This window comes from Sinocyclocheilus rhinocerous, unplaced genomic scaffold (genome assembly GCF_001515625.1).
Source record: "Sinocyclocheilus rhinocerous isolate Xijiao unplaced genomic scaffold, SAMN03320098_v1.1 scaffold245, whole genome shotgun sequence".
In the NCBI taxonomy this organism is placed as follows: domain Eukaryota; kingdom Metazoa; phylum Chordata; class Actinopteri; order Cypriniformes; family Cyprinidae; genus Sinocyclocheilus; species Sinocyclocheilus rhinocerous.
The window spans coordinates 404996-414445 of record NW_015659923.1 but is presented as its reverse complement, the minus strand read 5'-3'; positions in this window follow the sequence as shown (position 1 = coordinate 414445).

Genomic DNA, 9450 nt, shown 5'->3' with positions numbered 1-9450 from the left:
AATGTAATCCACTGCGTCTTCAGCGGCTCAGATGTCGGGAGTAAATGACGACTGCTATGTTCATTATTACATCCAACAACAGAACACGTCAATCGCTTAGGAGTCATTCTTGTGTACATCTGCTCCGGCGGTGAAACAATGGTGGACTGATGACAGCTCACTCAGGGCGGATCTAAAGCAAGATGCCAGTCCAGTCTGTGCTGAAACGCTACTGTCAATCAAACTATCGTGGGAGGGGCCTGTCTGTGTGACGTCACACAGACAGGCATCTGAGATCGGCTCGATTTGAGAAAGGGGAAAACATTTAACCAGATAAAAAAAAAAAACACTGGGTGGATTTTTATCATTATAGGGTGGTTGTGTACATACACTGCCAACACACATTTCAGTTCAAACAACTTGTAAAAGTGTATGTAGCATCCTATGACCCCTTTAATCAAAACAATTTTGTAAAAAGCTATAATAAATATTTATATAGAGGATTGTACCATAGTTTCTGGCAAAACTTTCTCCCATCTTTCAGCAGATATTTTCCCAAAGCAAAATTCTTTCATCCTTTTTTTTTTTTTTTTAGGTGTCTGGCATAATTTTCTGACCTGTCATATTCCACTTTCTCATGCCTTCCTAGATTATCTGTGAAAAATTATATCAATGTTGAATCTGAAATAAATCGTTAGAGCTTCTCAGCCTGAGTGTGCCTTTGGACTGCTGGGCTCTGAAGAAGACGTATTGATTGTGTCTTTTTGAGTGTCTCCAGCACGTCAGAACGGGGCTCGCTGATCCCCGCGAGACAGGGATTTGGTTTGAGTGAACTGACTGGCGCTTGTCTGTCAGAATGAGTATGAATCAAGCAGCACGCCTCCACCCTCAGGCACAGCATCTCCTGCTATTGGAACAATATCTGTGCCAATAGTCATGTCACGTAAGCTTGTTTTTATATTGACTGAGCTGTGAGGAGAACTGACTCTTGTCTCACCATGCTAGAGCATGTTCAGCCCCACTCAGTCTCGCTTGCACGAATGAATCTGGATAGGTTTTCTTTTATTTTGAAAAGATATAAAACGGCTTGAATTGGATGCAACAAGGTTACACTGAGCATTAAATATCATGCCGTGTGAGTGAGATGTCATTTTTAACGTTCAAATCTTGCATTCCTTACCCATTTCTTCAATTGAGAATACAGAAAAGAACATCTAAATCTTCTTCTGATCATCTGCAACATTATTAATTGCTAATTTGATGTTTTAGCTGATGCTTTTTTACTCAAGCAGTTCCTTAAGTGGTTGGATGTCACTTAATCTAACATTGTAATCATTAACTTAACTCTTTTTTTTTTTTCTGGCTTCTGTGAAATGCAAAAGGAGACATCTGGCAGAATGTCTGAGCTTCTTCTGTCCATACAAGTCAATGTTGGTTTATACTGTCAAGCTTAAAAAATGACAAAAAGCACAATAAAATTAGTCCATACAACTTGGACAAGTCCTCTGAAGTCATTCAGTATCTTTGTATTGGAAACAGACCTGAATATTTAGTTGTTGTTTATAGTGTTATTTTAGTGTTACAATTGTAATATTTATTAATTAAATTAAATTAAATTAAATTCAAGTTTATTTGTATAGCGCTTTTCACAATACAAATCGTTGCAAAGTAACTTTACAGCAAATTAAGTATCTACAATATTTAGTAGTAGCTTATCAGTGGTGACATATGTTTATGTACATATGGCAGAAATGTACGGAAAAATCAATTAAAGACGTAATCAAACAGACGATGAACACTATTAACAGCAATTATTATATGATGCAATCAAACTTATAGCAAAATTTGGTAGTTCTGTTTGTTGTTTCAGGGTTGGCATCATCTGAGGTCCTCTGAGGGGTTGGCATCATCTATATAATAATCTACAATTGTGCAGTGGAAATATGAGAGATATGATATAAAGTACATAAACAACATACTTTGAACATCACTGTAATATTATTGACTGAGGGCACAGAAAAACAAATGTAAAGTAGAAGTATATGTCAATATGAGCAATAAAAGGCAAAGTGAATATTTGGTTGGTTGAAAAACAAGTAAATATGCGCTGATAGTTTATCCGTCATCACCGTCTGAAATTACAACACAAGACTAAAGTAGTGCTCTCCTTTGGCACAACCTCAACACGCTTTGAAGTATCAAAGGCGTGCTGAATGACTCACCTGCTGAACAGTGAAGCAACATGTGTCATTTAGGCTTTTTTTCTTTTTCCAGAACTGTGCTTATCTATCCAATCATTTGGATATGGAGTGTGAGAGAACATTAAACAAAACAAACAAATGGAAAGAACTGTCTGTGAATTAAGTCAAAAGTCACAATAGCATTTGAAACGAGCTAAAATGATGATGGTCATAATCAAAAATGGTCATAATTGAAATAACATTGGCTAGAAGGTTAAGATTCTCGAGGCACTTTTCATTTAGCAATGAACAGTGATTTACATATACTATAGTATGGAATAACAAAACTATTATTTTCTAATTAAAAATACATAAAGTACATATATGTAAGTACTTTAATGGTAAACCATGTAGATAAGTTTATCAAACCTCAAACCACGGTTGTGTGAAATGAACAGATCTTTGTAGAATTGCTGCCTGCACTCAGATTGACTCTGCCAAGCAAACTGTTTTGCATAGAGAGATAATGTTCGGAAGCCACAAATAAAACCTAACCAAACTCAAACTCGGGGCACAGCACAGGGAGTTGGAAGGGTGTTGCCCTACGGTAGACGTGGAAAGTCCCCAATTATGTGATCATTCTAGTGAGCGGTTTGGGACATATTTATATTCCTTGCTCAGAGAACTTTTGCATTTACGACATTTCACCACAAACACATTCCATCAACCCAAGGCAAACGTCAGCCTCAATCATTCAGTCATTCATTCACTCAATCACATGAAATAAGCCATGATTAATGTGGGACTTGTAAGGAAGTCTTTGGGCTCTGAACTTCTGCTTTAAATGAGATGAGTTAATTACCCTCTCTGGTTGTTTGTGTATGTGTGACAGGGGGTTCAACATTAATGATAATGATAATAAATCCACACTCAGTGAAAACACTCATTTTCTATGCAGATTTACTCTTTATGCTTTTAACAGTTAGAGGGTTAAAGTAAGCCATCAAACCACCTGAGGCTATCCAGATGACTGTCAGCTCTTTATAAGCTTCCTTTTTCCATTCCAATGTTATTCTCAATATGCCGAACAGGTGAGGTATCACAGAAAGCTAACCTCAGTGTACTGTATGGTGGGCATTAGCGCAGCTCTTCCCACACATCCACCCACCAAGTGCACAAGGCCTCCTGCTTTAGGAGCTATAATTTTAATCGCTGGCCCCATGTATGAAATCAGCAGGTGACGGAGAGGAGAACGAGACAAGCTCGTCTCTGGAGGTACAGGAGACTCTCAGGCACAGCAGGGTCGGCACAGCTCCGTGTGTTAATCTCTCCTGGGCTACAATTTATGGCCATTATGGCAGTCTATTTTCAGTCCCTGTGATGGATTCTGCTCAATTATTGGCCATTATGGGGACGAGATGGCTTTGCAAGTGTGTTGCAGATTGCTGGGCACCACTGCGACATTCAAGTGAAACACACTTGGCACACAGAGCAAGTCCTTACAGACTATGAGAGCGAGTGCAAAGCATCCAGACTTATTATTATATGTCGTATAAGTGGATGAGGTGTGTTGATGGGCAGGAAGTACCATGTGACCAAAGAGACAAATAGTAAAAGCATCACTTGCAACGTTATTGATCCATAAGCCATCAAAATGATGTCACTATAGTTTGTGGGCAACATGAATGCAGAGATGTTCCCCCAGTGGAGGTCGGGTCCAGAATTTATCCTCTGCAGTCTGAGCTCGGCCAGGCTAACTGACAATGAACATTTCCAACAAGCCATACACAGAGCCAGCCAAGACCTGTAGTACTGTGGGAGGACCCTTCAGACAGGTTAATCAAACCGCCTGATCGATTACTCTCAGCCGCCAGGAGATTTATGGGAAATCTTTTGTGAGGTCCAAAGCATGAGGTAATGTAGCACTTAGCAAATGAAATAAAAAGATGCAAAAGCACACAGTGATTTGTATTTCATTTTCAGTGGACATGTTCAAACTATTTCGCCTTCCGTCTTAGACAAAGACTGTTTTCTTTCTTTCTTTTTTCACAGGTTTACTTAGTCAGCAATGACACAAAAATAGCACAATAGCAATAACCTTTTGATTAGCCCCCATCTCAACTGGTTGATGATGTATGTTGTATTATATAAGAGTGGCATTATATCAAGGTTCTATTAGAAGGAAGCACAGAAAATCATTTGGACAATGGCTGGTCATCTCCACCATTGGAATAATTCATATAATTTCCACCACTGAAATTATTAACATATGCTCCATTATTCACTACAAGGCAATATTGTATAACTCTTTCCCTCTCCATATGAGTACTGACTTCAATGTAAGCTGGAGCTTAATCTGAATCATATCTTTATTAGAAATCCTGTAAGTTCAAACTGTCAGCTATAGGCCAAGTAAAAATCCACTTCTTAAAAATGAATTCATTTATTCATTCATCTGTTAATTTATTCATTCTAGCCACTAAGTCATACAATCAGGGACTTTGAACATGGCTTTTGTGCTGTGTGTCCATTCTGAAAGCCATCAGGCGAATAGCCTAACATCACCTGACTTGATTGGAAGCTGCACATTCTGTTGTTCAAAGAGAACCTATGCTAAATTAACAACAATCCGTAGGGAATTTCTACACTGATGTTTCAAATTATTCAGTAATACATTTTCCACTATTCATTGCAAAATCTCCTTAATGATCTTTTCCCACTTTCACGTGAACATGTTGTTGTTGTTCAGAATATGCCTGCCCCTTCTCTTTGAGCAGAGATAAATCGATGGATTACTTCTCCCTTTTAAGCTGTCTGTGCCTTGCAAAGTTTGCACAGAAGTTCAGCAAAGGTTTCCTATTCAACACATCACACCAACAGACCCCACAGCCCTCGTTTCTTAGGTCATCGACACATCGCACGGCAAGGTGAGTCCTCTCTTTTTTCAGAACAGGTAAAAAGGTTCACAGAGATGAAAGTTAAATAGAAAGCTCTTTAAACTGGTATTTATAGAGACGAAGAAAACAAACAGTCCCTGTTGAAAATGAAAGCATGTACTAAGATCCATTTCGATGACAGTTGGAAGAAAGCAGCTTTTATGGAGAGACTTGACTGCACTTTTTGAAAACTGTGATTATTTACTTAAAAACACAAATGATGGGCCTCAAGTCATGGGGATTGAGGAAGATAGGTTTTGATTGAACACTCAGAGGATAAATTCCTAACAAATAAATTGCTCCACACCTTTGTCTGGGGCATTAAAGGCCATAGGCTGTGCTTTTCTTACGCTACTCTCAAGAATGCAAGGGTCTATAGAAAAAAGCATGATGGTTTTCCCCTGTCACACTGAGAAAGAAGTCCAATGTTCTTTTTGAAGACACCCACTTTTATTGATATGATGGGTGACCCACTGAAGGGTGCTAAACATAGCCAGTTGTTCTCACATTGTACCAGAACCCTGCACCAGAACATGTGCCATTTATCAGACATTCAGAATTATAAAATAAGACATCATTACATTTTGATTTCTGGTGAAATGTCTTGTATGTGTGTTTTTCTCTGAAGTTATTTTTTAACATCTCAGAATGACCTCTTTGAGACACCTGAGCTCATGGTTCAGGTATGAGCAAAGAAGCGTTGAGGAATTCAGCATTTGACGAAAGCTCGATGATGAGATCCTCCTGCTCATTGTAGGCGGTACACGGGTTTTAACCACTAATTAACCTTATTCTTTTAAAGTTAATGTAACCATGTTTGTATCTCTGAAAAACCCTTTTAAAGTTAAGAAATGCACAGGCCTAATAAAAATGTGAGTTAGTTTTTGGAATAAAAAATAAGGACAGAAGAATTGTAACATAACTTATCCAATATTCTTAAAAATAAAGGTTATTTTAAGGCATGGATCCATGAAGAACCTTTAAAGGGGTCATATGATGCGATTTCAAGTTTTCCTTTCTCTTTGGAGTGTTACAAGCTGATTGTGCATAGATAAGATCCCTGAAGTTGCAAAGACTAAAGTCTCAAAACCGAAGAGATATTCTTTATCAAAGTTAAGACTCTGCCACGCCCCCCTAAAACGGCTCATTCTAACACGCCCCCACATATCTACCACACTATATGGAAATATTTGCATAATGCCACCCAAATGTTCACGCAAAGAAAGAACGCGTGGTTTCAGTAACCGCAGTTAGTGTTGAAGCAGCCATGTCAGGGAGACGCTGTGTGTTTTGGCGAAAAAATGCCTTTCTGATTTTTGCGAAACCCCAAAAAAATAAAAAGAGACCGAGCCTTGAGCTGGCGATAAGGAAGCAGACCTGGAGCCTATGCCTAGTGGCCAGCCAACCAACAGTAGGCATACGCATTAATCTTATTTTGTTTTAGTAGTATTAATTCGAACAATAATTAATTATAATTCTAACAATTCTTCCTGATTATCCAGTCAGTAATGTAGGCTACTCTAAGAAGCCCTGTGATGAAGTCGCTTAGCTTATATTAAACATAAAAATTGAACAAAACGAATAAACTGATGACTTGGTGTAACCACGTTGTAACATAAAAATAAAGTCTTTGTATTTTCCCCATTGTGGCTTATTATTATTATTATTAATAATAATAATAAAAAAACATAGGCCCACAATGAAGTACTGTATCATTAAGAAATTCACATATTAAACTGAATTTTTATTAACAAAATGACAATTTTGTTTATAAAATTTGTAACGCAAATATAATGGATTTCCCCTTTTAAAACGATCTTAGTTTGTGGTTCATCTTTGTTTTTTAATGAAAACACAGCAACAATAAAGACCAACTCAGTTATTTTAAACGAAGAAATGAAACGTTTATTAACAAAAGTTCTCTTGCGCTTTTGGATCCGCCACCAGTCATTTCGCTTCACTCTTGTCGCGTGACTCCTGCGGCTCCGAGCTGCTTGGAACAGACGCGCGGCGCCTCAGAGCTGTAGCGCCCTGTGTCCAGCTGAACTAAATTGATTTTGTTTGTTTTTATTTCTTGTAACACCGACTACAGGACAAAGCCTGTGTATTGCACACATATAACTTCGCTCCTGGGAAAACTCGACAACCCCCCGCCCCCCCTTTTTTTTCCCTCAGCCCCACCTGCTCAAAATACGTTCCCGCGGCTATGGCATCATATGACCCCTTTAACATCCATGAAACTTTTCCATTCCACAAAAGGTTCTTTGGATTATTAAAATGCATGCTAAGAAAAAACGGTTCTTTTAAGAACTGTTCTGAAAGGTTCTTTGGGGTACCAAAAATGGTTGTTTAATGGCATTTCTGTAAAAAACTCCTTTTGGAACCTTTATTTTTAAGAGTGAAAACATTGCATTTTAAACATTGTAGGCCTATGCATTGCACATGATTTTCCTTCCCAGACCAATTAAGTGCAAAGTGCAAACTCTACCCCCGCAGCTGATTTAAAAATTAAGGTTTTCCCAGTGAGGGAATTGAGGAGTGAATGTTGAAATGGCACAATTTTTAAATGTTTTTTTTTTTTGGGTGAGGTGCTTTTCTTTTCTTTACTCTTTTTGAGGATCATCTCTGCGTTGTTATGCTAGTTTGAGAGGGTGACTTGTAAGGTTATCAAAATGCGTCCCTGCTTATTTTGCGCCTCATAATTTAAGATAACGTTTGTCTCTGCGCTCTTGCTAGCTGTTATGGTTACTGTTCTGATTCCGGGACAGTCAGGTGTAAAGTTAGGTTGCCACGGTAAACAATTGACCTGTAAAATAAACGGCATAATAGTTACTTAAAATGTTACAATCGTGACAGTTTTATGAGGCTGGTGACTAAAAATCTTTTCTGCTTTACGAATTCAGTAACGCTCATTTAATCCTATAATCATTATCATCATCATCATAACAATATAATCTACCATTGTTATGGTGCTTATAAATCACTGGCGTATGACGCAACGTTCAATTTAACAACATGCAATCTTCTCATAAAAAAGGAACTTGCTGTAAGACACACAACTCCCAGACTCTCCATATCAATATGACAGACTTCAGCGCAGCTCTTGAACACACAGTTTCAAGTTTAAAGATTTGTTTGAACTGGACTGAAAATATTGGATTAAAATGTGGTAATGCTTCATAGCCATTCGTCTATAATTAAACCCAAGACAAAAAGCCAGCTAGGTCTGTAATACCTTAGCATTGCCATCATCTCAGTGGACAATGATGGACTGATGAAAGGACCCCACAAAAGACTGCCATCTTTGCTCATGAGCGCTCAGTTTCAAGAATGTTTGTCATGACTGAGTACTCATCAAATGCAGGACACAGAGAATTAGTATCGGTCCATTTCACACTTTTAAGAACCCATGAGAAATATGTAGTCACTGATAAAAAAAACAAAACAGAATCCACTTTAATATAATTAAATTTCAGTGAATTATGAAGTAGATTCATTGACAAAAAGGCTATTTAGTCAGATTACACAGTTACATTGGGATTGCCATCAATATGGAAACATGCTTCTTGCCCTCATGCAGCAGTAGACCAGTAGTCTAAACAGCTCCATGTTCCTTAGGGATTTGGCTGTAAAGCAGAGCGCGGGAGGCTGACTCTAGCAGCTGTAGCACTACAGGACCATATCACACGAAGCGTTCTTGTTCGAAACATTCCCCGTAACCTCCCCGTATCAGACGCTTCCTGTGGGGCTGCACATGTTAGTAGGAAGCACAGAAATCACAACTCAAGGCAGAGCGTCATATGTCCTGAGCAGACACAAGGACAAGAGGAGAGAGAGTATGTGCTGGATCGTGGCCCTCCACCTCTGACTCTTGGTAGGCTGCGATTATTGTGTTTCATGCTTAGGTTTTGCTGAAAGCCCACATTGGCTAATGTTCAGTTGTTGCTGTTGATGCAGCCCAGAGGATGGGTCTGGTGGCAGCTCCTTCAAGAAGACTAACAGCAGAGGAGTGGGCAGAGGTCAAAACCAGGTCCATCCAGGAGGGAGACTCAACCCAGCCCTGTGTGATATGCAGGGAGGAGTTTCGTCTGCAACCACAGGTAACTGCGTTCAGAGGCATCGTGCCCACTTATGTGCCCTCTCATTTTTGAGCCACATGAATTTGGAACGCATTTAAATACATTTGACAGTTAAGTGCAGTGATTATAGTTGGTACAAAATTAACATTGTCCCAAAGTTGTTAACTTTTGGAGCCAAAAGAGACCATTTAGCCTATGTGATTCATGGGGCAATCCCAAAATTTTAGAGTTTTGAGAGTTTTAGCATTTGATGATTTTATATATATATATATATAT